Source organism: Nicotiana tabacum, chromosome 22 (genome assembly GCF_000715075.1).
Source record: "Nicotiana tabacum cultivar K326 chromosome 22, ASM71507v2, whole genome shotgun sequence".
In the NCBI taxonomy this organism is placed as follows: domain Eukaryota; kingdom Viridiplantae; phylum Streptophyta; class Magnoliopsida; order Solanales; family Solanaceae; genus Nicotiana; species Nicotiana tabacum.
This window is the reverse complement of record NC_134101.1, coordinates 119,947,591-119,963,100: the sequence shown is the minus strand read 5'-3', so window position 1 is coordinate 119,963,100 and position 15,510 is coordinate 119,947,591. Positions and strand designations below refer to the sequence as shown.

The window sequence follows — 15,510 nt, the reverse complement described above, 5'->3', positions numbered from 1 at the left end:
TAGTAAGGCTCTCTCATTTTTCTTTTTCTTTTTCTTTCTGTTGCTTTCTTGTGTGGGCAACTTGACAGTGTTCTATGTCGCGTGACAACCGTTGCTCAGTGCATACTTCTCTTGGCATTCTTGAAGGCGCATCGGGAGGTCTTTATTTGGAAGGTTTTTGGATAGGGTTGGAAAGAAGGGTCGGCATGACGGCTCAAAGTAAACTTAAAATGAGGGGTTATGCACTTACAACTCTTGGAACCGACTCTTTTACAAGTGAAATAAAAATTTCTGCACCAGTTTCAGCTATTGGGGATTTTTTGGATTTTTTTTTTGAATTCTTATTTGGTTGGACCGAACCGTGAGGCTGCCTACGTATCCTTATTTTTTAAAGAATCAGGTTGAACATAGTTCAAACATCTGACCTAACTAATTTTTTCATTTTTCTTTCTGTTTTTTTTTGTCTTTTCTTTTTCTTTTTTCTATCTTTTTGTTTTCAAAACAAGTTGCCCCAGCTTCTATTTTTTTTTAGGGCATGGACCTTTGACAATTCTTTTTTTTTTTAACTTTCCAAGAATTGCCCCAGTTTGTACTCTTGGGATATGGATTTTTTTTTTGACTCTAAACTTGATTCTAAAAGAGGGTAGTCAAAGAAAATAACACAGACTCAAAAGGGGTTGCGAAGGATATAAAGTGTTTGGGTAGCAGAAAAAAGGGCTTCCCAACCTCGAGAACGTCAAACATGGTATCTTTTCACGATCACAGCATTGACGAACATGTCTGTCTTCTTGGTGTGCCGAGGTCACAAGACATTTTTTCATCCCTTAGTGACAAACTTTCCAACAAACTTCAATTGATTAAACATCCTCAAGCCCGATCTTCACAATGATTTGAAGGTGAATTTTACTCGACCTTAGTTCCAAAGTATTCCAACTCTTTATTCATCCTCAAATATATTTTTTTATTTTTTTTAGTTATTCAATTCCAGATTAAATCAGTTCCTAAGATCTGACCAAAATTTCCGCATGCATGTCATGCCATTAAAACTAGCGGGAAAAGAACTAAGCATGGAATGAAACAAAAGGACAAATTGTATTTCATTGAGTAAACAACAAGACAAACAACCTAAAATTCGAGTTACAACCCTAAATAACCCGGCTAATGAAGAAAGACAAGACTCACACAAACAGAATGGATGGATAGAAGGGTTTGACTAAATAAAATAAATAAAATCTGGATCACAACCCTAAAATAACCCAGATAATAGAAAAAAAAATCAAAACAAACTACCAAGATTCCTTCCTAGTGATGAGGGAATGACTTTTCAATTGCTAAGCTTGACATTTAGCCACAAATTTGCTCATCAGAATCAGCAGAGCCTTCTCCAATTTTAAAATCATTAACTTCAGTTAGCAAATTCCCGAGAAGATTCTCATACTCCCTGTCACCATGCATCATCCCCACAAAGTGTGCATCATCATGTGCAGGTAAAGGATTCTGTGCGATATTCTGTGTGTCACTGTCTTGGATTACAATCAGGTTTTCCTGGATCATCCTTTTTATTTTTCTTTTCAAATCCCGACAGCTTTCAATATTGTGCCCCTGGGCATTGGAATAGTATTCACACCTTTGAGAAAGGTCAAAGCTTCTTGCACGTGGGTCCACATGATTTGGAGGAATAGGTGCAATCATGTCATAATACTTTAATTTCTCAAACAAGCTTGCATAGGACTCTCCTATTGGTGTAAAATTATCTTTCAACTTTCGTTCCCCTCTATACCTCTGGCCTGGAAGTGGGTTATAGGGTACCTAAAAATTTTGTGGAAGCTGGTGAAGATTTTGTGATGCTCGTGCTCGCCTTCTGGGGTGTTTTGGTGGTTGGACAACATACTGATGTGGAGCAACAGAGTATTGTGGGTTCTCAGGTGGATAGAAATGCTCAGGGGAGTCATGGGAAACCTGATGAGGCTGCTCATACCTTCGAGGTATTTTCCTGGGACCTCTTCTCGACCCTGTTGTCATCATGATTTCTTCATCCTTCTCATTCGCGCCACTGGAATTATCAGATTCAACCTGGACAGCCTAAGTTGCGGCTTTAAGAACTGCTTGACTTATAATTTTGCATGTCTTAAGACTATTCTCTACCATTTCTCCCATTTTGATTGCTTCCGAGAAGGATTTACCCATTGTGGACATCATGTTTTGAAAATAATCTGGCTCTTGAGCCTGAAGGAAGATAGTGACTAACTCGTGCTCATCCATGGGTGGCTTAACTTTGGTCGCTTGCTCTCTCCATTTAATGGCATATTCTCTGAAACTTTCAGTTGGTTTCTTCTTCAAGTTTGAAAGGGAATTGCGGTCTGGGGCAATGTCAATGTTGTATTGGAACTATTTGACAAAGGCCTGTGCCATGTCATCCTAGACATACCAGCGAGACATGTCTTGATCCATAAACCATTCGGAGGCTACTCCCGTAAGGCTTTCCCCAAAATAAGCCATCAACAATTCTTCATTTCTTCCCGCACCTCTCAGTTGATTGCAATACCTTTTTAGGTGGGCTATGGGATCTCCATGTCCATATACTTTTCAAATTTGGGAGTCTTGAAACCAGGCGGCAAGTGGACATCGGGGAACATACATAGATATTTGAAGGCAACACTCTTTTGACCTGCCAACCCTTGCATGTTTTTTAACCGTTGTTCTAAGCTTTTCGCTCTTTGGGTCATTTCTTCTTGTACCATCTTTCGGGCAGGCTTCTCAATGTTTGCAGGAAGATCAAACGAGTATGAGTGGTACTGCTCTTGCTGTGTAGCAAATTATGACTCATGACGAGGTTGTCCTTGACCACTAGCCCATGCTTGACACATTTCGGTCATTTGCTGTTTCAGTATTCTATTTTTCTCAAACACAGTAGACTCTTGTTGAACCCTCTGACCCTGAGTCTCTTGAGCACTTGGAACAGCTTCGATGTCAGTTATCATTTTTCCTTAGATCTTGTATTTCCAGCTTACCACAAATCGACCACCTCAACTTTCTTCACAATTCAAAACAAAACATGTTAGAATGGATTCAGTCGGTCCTTATTATTATCAATATTTTTTCTTTTCTTCATTTTTTTCATTTCTTTTTAATGATGATCGAACCTGATGTGGGTTGCCTACGTATCATGTGGGAACATGAATCAGATCTTGCGTAGTTCGGGAAGATTTAGGAATAAAGTAAATAAACTAACTCATTTCTTTATGGATTTTGGGCTTTTTTCGAAAGAAAGACTTATAAAGAAAAAAGAAAATATTTTTCGATTTCAATTTTTTGCTTTGTTTTTTTTTCCCTGAGAATTTCTGAAAAAGGCTTCTAAAGAAGGCAAAAAATATTTTCTTTTTTTTTTGGAATTTCGAAAGAAAAACTTCTAAAGAAGAAAGAAAATATTTTTGAATTTTTGGACTTTTACTTTGAATTTATGAAAGAAATACTTATAAAGAAAAGAGAAAATATTTTTGAATCTTGAATTTTCTTTTGAATTTTCGAAAGAAGAATAAAAATATTTTTAGATTTTGAGAAGAAATTAAAAGAAAATATTTTTGTATTTTTTTAGAAATTGGGGTCTAAAAGAAATACTTTCTAAAGAAGGAAGTAATGAAAAATATTTTTGGACTTTTTTGAAAACTGTGGGCCAGAACCGATGAAGTTTGCCTATATATCTCACATCCGGTGAGAATCAGACTCACGTAGTTCGCCCAGTTTTGACGGAACAAAAGAAAATATGACTTATTTTGAAATGACTTTTCTTTTTTTTCTCAAAATTTCAACAGAATTTCACGGTAATTCAAATACCTACCTCTCACTCTCTTTTCTTTTCTCTTTTTTCAGTTTTCATTTTTTTTATTTTCTTTCCCTATTCTAGAAGTCAGTCAGCATGCAAGCCGAAATAGACAGATACGCAAGTAGCACGTAAGATGTATCAAGATGGTCTTTTAATTTGGGTGCACCTGTCCTAAACGGACCCAACCCCTGTGTTGAGTCCCCAAAGTCAAATGCACATGATACAAACATACATTCCTACTAGGAATCTGTCATGAGGCTGAGTTATTCTAAGCTAAAAACTTGGGTATATTGTTCTAGACTTGTGTACCCGAGCGGACAACTTGAGCCGAGGAGGGGGCTATGTACCGGGAACCAAAAGGCCATCCGGCTTTGTAATTTGTCCGAGCCTCTTTCGTATTTCAACGTATGACACTAACAGAATAGGGAGTCACGCCAGCGTGCACATCCCTGAAGATGAGAAGAGAGGGGTTTCGTAGCAGTTTATATACAGTTCAGACAATATTAAAGCGGTAAAAAGCAACATTTAGCACATTAGGCCCAATCATGTAGTTAAAACCAGATAATAGATAAAAGCCAAATATAACAATTATACTAAGCTCGAATTTTGAACCCTGAACTAGAGATTCTGGGTTCTTGTTCCCAGCAGAGTCACCAGAGCTATCACACCTCCTTTTTCCTACACCCCGGAAGGGTATAAGGGAGTTTTTTCCAATTAAAGTGACAATCGAAATGGGATTTATTTATTTAAATATTCAGAGTCGACACTTGGGATAATTTATGGTATCCCAAGTCACCGGTTCAAATCCTGAATCGAGGAAAAGATTGACTCTGTTTTACAGTCCGCGAACACAGAAATCCGGGTAAGGAATTTTTTTAACCCGGGAGAAGGTGTTAGGCATTTCCGAGTTCCGTGCTTTTAGCATGGTCGCTCAACTGTTATTATTGGCCTAATTATCTGACTTTAAAACACTTTTAAATCTATGTGCATTTTAACTTTAAAATCGCTTTTAATTATTTTAAGGAAGATTTCAACGTCATCTGAAACACGTCTTTGGACCACACCACACGAAATGCACCCACAATCCGAGACACATTTTATTTAACGTTGTTGAGATTTGGATTTAGGTCACATGAAATGCACACCCGAGTTTAAGGAGGTTAATTTAAATTACGCGCCTAAAGCAACTACGCACTTTCAAATTAATAACAAAGTTTGCGAGGGCCATGGAAAGTTCAGTTGATGGCACACCCCAATTTTAAAAGAGTTACTATTAATTAAATGAGGGCCATGTGTTATTTCATGAAAATGGCACACCTCAAATTTTCTATAAAAAGCTAGCTAGTTTTATGAGGGATATGAGCTTAGGGGTTTTATTTGGCATGGCACGCCTCAATTTATTTTAAAAGGTTTTATTATTCGAAGTTGTTATGATCGGGTTACATGAAATGCACCACCGAATCATTTAGCAAGAAATAAAACTACGCAAATCGGAAAGGTAACGAGCATGGTAAAGTGAATCAAAGGTTTCAGAAGTCATTTAAATCTCTTTTAACTATCCATGTTAATTCCTCAAATAATCAAATACCGAGTGTCTAACACATTATTCAATTCCTTAACGTTATCTCCCATATGCCAATTAATTCACAAAATAAATCACTAAAGTGACGAAACATGTTCGTTCCAGTGGACTAGACTTTTGAAAACCATATATCAAAATCAAATGACTCATTTTGAATATTGGCAACGCGAGACAGTGCCTTGAATCCATCGAAACTAAAGTCGAAAATCCAACATTAAAGGATCACACAATTGAAACAAGAGAATGAAAACTGCATTTATCCCCAACCACGAGCCCCAAAACTGACTTGTCTCGAGCAAAACGGATTATTTTATATTCAGCGTGGCAATTATTCTAACCCAACTAATAAGGACAATATTCCGACACTACAAAAGATTAAAAATCATATTTGGCTCAAATAGTGTAAAATTGTTCAAAGCATCTAACAATAGGACAAATTTTCAAACAATAAGAATTCCACCATATTTATCTCCTCTTTCACTAATATAACTCTAAGAAGGCTAAAGAAAATTCAAACAAGAGCTTCAAAATTAAACGAGGAAATCTGAACACTATTTTTGTCATGGAACGAAGCCAACCCGAATTCAAAGTTCATTCATCTAATTTAGCCAAGATTCAAACCATATTATCACCAAAACCAAAGCATAAAATAAAGGGGATAAAGATTGAACCTGAGATTTCAAGTTTCCTTTTGATAATAAAAATGAAGTCGGCTACAGGGCTTTGAACCTTAAATCCGAATGAGGAGGAACAATAACACGAACCGCAACCTCGATCGAAACCTAAGTCAGCAACCAAAATTCGAACAACCACTCGGCTTTACTCCATTTTGAACAAAAATCCAAAAGAAGAAAACTGATTTTTCTTGTATCTTTGACTTTGAAGTAAAATTGAAACTAGACGAAATTGATTTTTCTTCACTTTTCTTGTCCAAAGACCTCCAATTTCTGTCCAATTTTATCTCTTCTTTTTCACTTCTTTTTTTTGTTTTTCCTTCCATTCGTCCCTTCTCTTTAATGTGTGTGTGGGGCTGTTATTCTTCAGTAACTAAATCACTATTGGATTTTTGTGGGAAGTGGGGGTTGAAGCTTAAAGGATTTTGGAGATATAGGAGCCGATTGTCTTTCTTCTAAAAATAAACATGGAGATTCTTGTTTGGGATCTGTGGCCGTAGATTGGTGGATTTTTGTTAAGAAAAAGTCATGGCCATGGTTGCTTTCTTTAGAGAAGAAGCAGATGATTCCATTTTTTCTAAAAACGGCCGAATTGTTTTTCCCCCGGGGTGTTTAGGGATTGGGTACTATTATATAGGTGTATGGATTAGGTTAGGGGTATGGGCCTAGAAATTATGGGCTAGGTCCAAAATTAGGCCTAAAGATGGATTGATCGGGCCCAAGTTTTATTTTTTCCCCGCGAACGAGATTAAAAATGCGACCTTATTTATTAATTAATCCTACTTAAGTAAAATAAACTATTAAAATAAGACTGACCGTTAAAATAAACTATTTTTTTAATTATTTTTTTTGGTATTTTTCAAGATTAAAAATTACTACAACACATTAATGCAACTATTTTTTTGTAATTTTCATTTTCTTGTAATAAAATAAAGTAAAAGAATCAAAATTAATTAAAATAGCTATATTAGCCCTAAATTAAATATTTACGTGCTAAAATATGAAAAATCTTGGGGAGGGTCAAAAATCACATGTCTACATATACAATCATGTTTTCTGACTTGTCCCCTATTAAAAACGATTGCGGTTAAGTGTTATTACTCACGGAGCTAGCGACCCACTCCCCGTTTTTATTTTTACAGAGACAGCAGTAGACGCAGGTGAGGATTTCGTTAATTAGAGTATACGAGTTGACAATTCCTGGTGAGCCCCGCATTTATTCATGTGGGCAAAGATTGTTATTTATTTGTTATAGTCTCTTTCTTGAAACTCTTAGAGTCGCTCCATAGTCATTTTTACGAGTGTCATAAGTATTCTTTTATTTATATAGATTTGTGACTCCTATTAGACTTTCCTATCGTATAATTAGAGATGAAGTTAGTATAATTGTGTTGGAAATACTTCGTGAATGAGGATTATAACTTGTTTGGTTAATATAGGTTGGTTGTGTAGTTGATTTATAAGAAAGGTTTATTTTTGGATAGTCCTAAAATAGGGAAAACTCTGTCCGATTTTCTGTAAAATACCGATGAGGCTTACTTGGGGGCACTTGCTCCCAGGCGCCGGTCATGATCCTAAATTGGGTCGTGACATCCCGGCCCTTGTGTCTTAAAATCCGACTTCATAGTCGAGAACCCTCCATCGATCCCTGGCCGACATGAACACGTGTCGAGATACATCTGCTTGATAATGGCGGGCCATCTCAAGGCTGTGAAAAAAGACCATAACTAGGGGGCCGAGGTCGTGGTACAAATCCCCGCTCCTGAAGAGAGCATTACCACCTATTTGGAGAGGTTTTTAAGTGTCTACACTTACCCCTTCACATTGGGTCCTCTCGACCAAGTCATTGTCAACTTTTGCAAGATGTACCAGGTCACCCTCGGCCAGGTTCAGCCCTTATTCTGGCGCATAGTGATCATACTCTGCTTCTTTTCCAGCAAGGCCGAGGGGCTGGAATTCACTCTCAGCTACCTCATACGGTTATATCGACCTCGGCTTTTTTGATGATTGATCAAGCTCCAACGCCGAGCGACGAAAGCCTTGTTCGCGAGCATCGATGAGGACAAGGATCGGGGTTGAATGAGCCAGTTCGTGCGGGTAAGGACCTCCGACCTTATTTTAGAGGAGAAATTGTCATTCCCCGAGAAGTGGAACCCCGATCATAAGTAACGTATTACCCATTAGTCTTCGTACTCTCTTTTTTGCTTTATGTAATACTTTCATCTGTTATGCAGCGGTTGCCTGGATGCCTGAAGCGGTCCCTGACCTCGAAGACTGGGTTCAGAAGTTGGCCTCGACTTCCTCCCATGCCGAGCGCTACTGGCGTGACTTGGCAAGGTTCAGATGGGAAGCCAAGAATCATGGTAAGATTATCATGTGCGCTTTCGATGACTTTTTCTGTAACATTTCTTTTTATTTATACTTCACTCCCTTTTATGCAGGCCTTGGAGATGTTGCTGAAATGAGGCTGGCCCCACCTGGGGAAGAGAACAAGTCCCTGATTTCGAAGTCGGGGAAAAAAAAATAAGAGAAAGAGGGTCTCAGAATCCGAGGACCCCCAAACTAAAAAGGCTCCAGCTCGAAGACGCAGGAGAAATGCCATCCCTCTGACTATAGAGTCGGTCTGCCAGCTGAGGGAAGAAGAAAATAAAGATGAGGGTGATCACTCGGTGCTAGTGGTTCGAGCTAGGAAGCCGGTCAAGGCCACCAAGCCTTCCAAGCCGGAGGTGATTGTCGAGACCCGGCCTCGTGATGAGGAGGCCTAGAAGAAATATTCGCGCAAAGCCCCTGAATCTTCTAAGGTTGAGGTTATCCCTCGCCATCAACGAACATGCTGGAGGAGGCTAGTTGTGAGACCCCCAGGGCTGAACAGGGCACCCGAGAAATTTGCTCAGGGTTGTGACAGTATGTCACTCTCCTTCTCTACCAGCCTTTTCTGAGGAGGCTATAAGGGATGCTCGGGCTCTATAGACCCCCGACATAGGCGGATTCCCCAGTGAAGAGGATCCCTTCTGGGATTGTTTTACCGGGGTCGATGATGCCGATGATCTCAATGATGCGTCTACCCTTTTTGAAGAGGCCCAATGCCTTTTATCTCGAGTAAGTACTAATCCCCATTGCTGCAATTTCCTTTTCCTTTTTCTCCCTTTAACCTAACTTATATCTTTCTTGTCATATAGGCTTTTACCAAGTCTCGGGCCGACCTGAGCCAATGCGAGGTCGAGCTCTAGAAGACCTCGGAGGAGAGGAATGCTTTGAAGCTCCTTTGCGGTTAGAAGGATGAAGAGCTCAGGGATCTTCGAGCAGACTTGGCCCATGCTCGTAAGGAAGAGGCCGAACTGGACGAGCAGGTAAATGTCCTTTTGAGAAAATATGGGCTTGACCCAAAAGTGGAGGCTAACACCTCGATGTCTCAGTTACAGCAAAAGATTGAAAGGATCGAGCTGCTCCGGGGGAAAGTCGATCAAGTTAAAGCTGACTGCAATCGGTGGAAAGAGAACATGGAGCGCCTAGCCGCGGAGAAAGAGGCTGCCTTGGTGCGACTGTCATCAGCCGAAGTTCAACTTCGGAGTACTAAAGAAAATAGCTCAGCCCAAGCCAAAAGGATCGAAGAGCTCGAGGCCATTGATGAGGCCAAGGCGGAGGTCAAAAAGGCGAAGGTCTTAGCTGACAAGTCCATAGCCGTGTACCTGGATGATGTTGAGGCTGCCCAAACTCAGCTGAGGGAGGCCGTCGATCGAGCGCGGTGAAGTAATAATCTGGCCAAGTTCCAATCTCGGAGGGAGACCCTCGAGGAAATCCATGCTCGAGGTTTTGACCTCTCCAAAGATATAGCTCAAGCTAAGGTGCTTGAAGTCGATGCCAGGCTGCTTGCCTCCTCCGATGATGATGAAGGCAGCCAAGGTGGATCTGATAACGGTGAGGGGTTCGAAGGAAAAGCTCCTCCGAGGGAGAAATCAGCCCCGGGCATAGTTAAGGTTTTATTTTTCTTTTCTAAGACCCTTGTCGGTCCCTTGTACATATTTTTGCCCACATATAAAAAGAAATTTCTCTTTTGGATGCCTTCTCAAATTTTCTCTTCAAACATGTTTCGTGCCTTGTACAATTTTAGCACATTTTTATGCTTCAACAATATGTTTGAGGTTTTGGTTTCAAATGACTTAATCGAAGCCACAACAATAATTCTGCTTTTATAGTCGGATTCGAGTGAAACCTAAACTCGAAGTGAAAAGACCCTTAGGTTTGTTTTGAATGACACAGGATCCTCGATCTGTAGTCGAGTAGGTTCATGTTCGAATTCGGGATGGCAGGACCCTTAGGTTCGAATGAGCGAGATCGTGTTCTCGAACTCAAAGTGTATTGGCCCTTGGGCTCTTTGAATTGGGTCGATATGGCCTCTAAAGGGTGGCTATTTTTTCCCTCTTTCGGCTCAAAGACTTAGTAAAATTTTCTTATGCCTTAGCATGTATTGGGTTTTTTGAGGGTTTAGTGTTGATCGAAACCCCTTTATTTTTTGTGCCTTAGCACAAGTTTGTATTTGAATAATTCGATACCTCTTAAGGTTTTTCAAGGGCTGATTTTATCGAAGCCCTTTGATTATTTTGCCGAGGGTAGCCTTTTTTAACCAGTTTTTGGAGAATTCGAAGGCCTGTTTTTATTGTAGGGTTCAGACGTCTCTGAGCCGCATTAGTTTGGCCATAGCCTTTGGGTGTGACTCTTGGTATTACTTTCCCATCAACGCTTCGAACTTGTTCGAAGCGTTAGTCCCCGAGAATGATGACCTTGGCCTATAAATCGAGGGGTGCCTCTTTGAGGTCTTTAGATAATTCGAACATGTTGATTTTTGACGGCAGTCCCCGAGTTGAAGGGTCAATTTGTTCGAAGTGTATTTATATTTGGCCCTTGAGCCATTTTTCACAAAAATCATAAGTATGAAGCTTGTATAGTAGAAAATTTTCTTTGAGGCACAAGGTATTTTATAAGGAAAAATGCTTCTTTGAATAATTTATAAATGCGTACGGCTCGATTAATCTACATAGACACGGTTTGTTCGACCTTTGGCCCATTACAAAGTGTCCCTATCGAGGCCCTATTGACACGAAGTATTTTTCCTTAAAAATAAATCATCCGAGGGTGATGCCACCCAGTATTCGAGGTTGAATGTAGAAAAGCCTCAAATACTGTTGAATTGTCCCCAGGTAGCACATATAATTATTGCCTCATTAAAAACCTCGCCAGAAAAACCCATTTGGGATAAAAACCAATATAAGGGAAAAAGAGTGCAATGCGTGCTTTAAAACCTAAGGCCCTCATGTTTAAGAGCTTCTTCGACGTCTTCGATTGAACACCTGCAACAAGTTAGTATCAAATACAAATGGAAAGGGAGAAAATCATACCTCAGCAATAATATCGTTTGAGGAGTGATATATTCCAATTGTTTGGCAATTGTTCGCCCTCCACTGTGCCAAGTTTGTAAGATCCCTTCCCAACAATATCGAGGACTTGATAGGGTCCTTCCCAATTTGGACCGAGTTTTCCTTCGTTAGGATCTCGAGTGTTGATGGTGACTTTTCTTAAGACTAAGTCCCCGATTCGAAGTGGCGAAGGTTGGTTCTTCTATTATAATATCTCTCGATTCTTTGTTTTTGCGCAGCCATCCGAAGGAGTGCAGCTTCTCATTTTTCATCCAATAGTTCGAGGTTAGTATTCATAGACTCATGATTTGATTCTTCCGTTGTATGTTGAAATCTGGCGCTAGGTTCTCCGACTTCGACCGAAATCAAGGCTTCGAAGCCATATACTAAGGAGAACGGGGTTGCCCCCATACTAGACTTCGATGTTGTTCGATATGCCCAAAGAACCTTGGGTAGAATTTCTCTCAATTTTCCCTTGGCGTCGTTCAATCTCTTCTTTAGATTCTGAATGATGGTTTTTGTTCGTTGACTCGGCCTATCCATTTCCACTTAGATTATATGGTGTTGATAAGATCCTTTTTATTTTATGTTCTTCGAGAAACTTCGTTACCTTGCCACCGATGAACTGCTTTCCGTTGTCGCATACAATTTCGGTAGGTATCCCAAATCGGCATATGATGTCATCCCAGATGAAGTATATAACTTTTTTTCTCTGACTTTCTTGAAGGCTTGTGCTTCCACCCATTTAGAGAAGTAGTCAGTCATAAACAAAATGAATTTAGCTTTACCTGGAGCCGATGGTAGAGGGCTGATGATATACATCTCCCATTTCATGAATGGCCACGGATATAGGACCTAATGAAGTTGTTCTATATGCTGATAGATCATTGGTGCATACCTTTGGCATTTATCACATTTTTGAACAAACGCCTTAGCGTCTTTTCCCATACTATCCCAATAGTATCCTGCTCTGATGACCTTGCGAATTAGTGATTCGGCACCGGAGTGGTTCCCACAAGTACCTTCATGGACTTTTTGCATAACATAATCGGTGTCCCCTGGTCCAAAACATACTGCTAATGGTCCGTCGAATGTCCACCTAAACAATGTTCCATCTTCAATCAATGTGAATCGAGCAACTTTTGTTCGTAGGGCCCTCGATTCTTTAGGGTCCGATGGGAACTTTCCATTTTTCAAGTACCCGATATGTTTATTCCTCCAATCCCAAGTTAAGCTTATGGAGTTTATCTCAGTGTAACCTTCTTCGATCACTGATCTTGAGAGTTGAACGACAGTCCCCGAACTGATTTCGTCCTCCTCACTGATGACCCCAAATTTGCAAGAGCATCGGCTTTACTATTCTGCTCGCGAGGTATGTGCTGCAAGGTCCATTCTTTAAAACGGTGCAGAGTCACTTGTAGCTTGTCCAAATACCTTTGCATTATATCCTCTCGAACCTCGAAGGGTTTGTTTACTTGGTTTACTACCAGTATAGAGTTGCACTTGGCTTCAATGACTTCCGTCCCCAAGCTTTTAGCTAGTTCGAGACTTGCAATCATGGCCTCGTACTTGACCTTATTATTAGTCAGCTTAGAAGTTTTGATAGATTGTCTAATAGTGTTGCCCGTGGGCGGCTTCAAAATGATGCCTAGCCCGGACCCCTTCACATTCGAGGCATCGTCTGTGAAAAGGTTCCACACCCCCGATGATGTACCTGATTTTAACAAGAGTTCCTTCACGACTTCGGGTACGAGGGTTTGCATGAAATCGGTCACAAAGTCTGCTAAAATTTGAGACTTGATGGCCGTTCGGGTTGATATTTGATATCGTCCCCACTAAGTTCGACAGCTCATTTGGCCAATCGGCCCAATAACTCGAGCTTATGCAAAACATTATGAAGTGGGTAAGTGGTTAGTACACATATTGGGTGACATTGAAAATACAGTTTTACCTTCCTAGAGGCGCTTATCAATGCAGGTGCCAATTTCTCTAAGTGTGGATATCTAGTTTCTGCTTCTCCTAGAGTTCTACTTACATAATAAACAGGAAATTGCATACCTTGCTCGTCTCAAACCAGGATACCACTTACCGCGATCTTTGAGACTACCAAGTATAAGTAGAGTTTTTCATCTGCCTTTGGAGTATGAAGCAATGGTTGGTTCAAGAGGTATCGCTTCAATTCTTCTAATGCCTATCGGCATTCTGGGGTCCAAGAGAAATTTTTCTTCTTTTTTATAAGAGAGAAGAATCTATGACTTTGATCCGATGATCTCGATATGAATCGGCCTAAGGCAGCTATCCACCTCGTCAACCTTTGCACGGCTTTAACGCTGTCCACGATGGTGATGTCTTCAATAGCCTTGATTTTATCGGGGTTGATCTCAATTCCCCGATTTGACACCATGAAGCCAAGGAACTTGCCCAAAACGACCCTGAAAACACAATTCTCGGGGTTGAGCTTCATGTTGTATTTTCTCAGTATCTTGAATGTTTCCTACAAATGTGTCAAATGGTCCTCTGCGCGCAGGGACTTAACTAGCATGTCATCAATATATACTTCTATTGATTTACCTATTTGTTCTTCGAACATTTTATTTACTAGGCGTTGGTAGGTAGCTCCTGTATTTTTTAGCCCAAAGGGCATTACATTATAACAATATATTCCATATTTGGTGATGAATGAAGTCTTTTCTTAATTTTCCGGGTTCATTTGAATTTGATTGTACCCGGAACAGCCATCGAGAAAACTAAGGATCTCATGGTCGGTCGTGGCGTCGATCATGCTATCGATGTTAGGCAGTGGAAAAGAATCTTTTGGACATGCCTTATTTAAATCTTTATAATCTACACACATCCTAAGTTTGTTCCCTTTTTTAGGAACTACGACTACATTAGCTAACTATTCGGGGTACTTTACTTCATGAATGGACCATATTTTGAGAAGTTTAGTTACCTCGTCCTTTATGAACGCGTGCTTTACGTCGGATTGGGGCCTTCTTTTTTGTTTAACCGATCTGAACTTTGGGTCCAGGCTTAGTCGATGCATTGTTATTTCCGGTGGGATCCCTGTCATGTCTAAGTGGGACCAATCAAAACAATCTATGTTATCAATAAGAAAATGAATAAGCTTTTTCCTGAGTTCGAGGGTTAACCCTGTTCCCAGGTATACCTTTTGCTCGGGCAGGTGCTCGATCAATATAAACTGTTCTAGATCTTCGACCGTTGATTTGGTGGCGTCGGAATCTTCGGGAACAACAAAAGTTCGAGGGGTCAAAAATCTTCCTCTTCCTCTTTCTCTTCCATTTCCTGCTTCTTCGATTTGATCGAGGCTGGTGGCGGTGATTGCTATTTGGATTCCTATTTACCTTTGATGCCCGATCCTTCTGCTATTGATAGCATCGAAATCAGTATTACCTCATTGACCACGAACATTTCTTTTGTAGCATGCTGCTCCCTGTACATTGTTTTTACCCCGTCTAACGTTGGGAATTTCATCATTTGGTGGAGAGTTGAAGGGACTGCCCTCATGTTGTGGATCCAAGGCGTCCCGAATAGGGTGTTGTACCTCATGTCTCCATCGATCACGTGAAACCTGGTACCTTGGATAGTTCCAGCCACATTCACCAGTAGGATAATCTCTGCTTTAGTTGTTTCACTGGACATATTGAAACCGTTCAAGACCCGAGCTGGGGGCACGATCTGATCTTGTAGGCCGAGTTTCTCCGCGACCCTCAATCGGATGATATTTGCTGAGCTACCTGGATCTACTAAAACACGCTTAACTTGAACTTTATTTAATAAGATAGAGATTACCAGAGTGTCGTTGTGAGGCTGAGAAATTCCTTCTTCCTCCTTGTCGTTGAATGATATGGTTCCTTCTGGCACATAGTCTCGGGTTTGTTTCTCTCTAGTAATTGATACCTTAGTGCGTTTGACCAAGGGCCCTTGTGGAATATTGACCCCTCCGACGATCATATGAATTACATGTTGTGGCTCTTCCTGTTCAATTTTCTTGTTGGCGTCCCTTTCCCTGAAATG

The 15,510-nt window shown here is 40.4% G+C and overlaps 1 long non-coding RNA gene across 1 annotated transcript; it reads right to left on the bottom strand.

The window, feature by feature from the left end:
* Nucleotides 1-1,052: 1,052 nt before the first annotated feature.
* Nucleotides 1,053-6,664, bottom strand: LOC142176352 (uncharacterized). Its single transcript, XR_012704862.1, has 2 exons — nt 6,056-6,664; nt 1,053-3,013 (listed from the first exon to the last, which is right to left on the bottom strand). It is a non-coding gene; the product is annotated as an uncharacterized LOC142176352 (long non-coding RNA).
* Nucleotides 6,665-15,510: the final 8,846 nt, after the last annotated feature.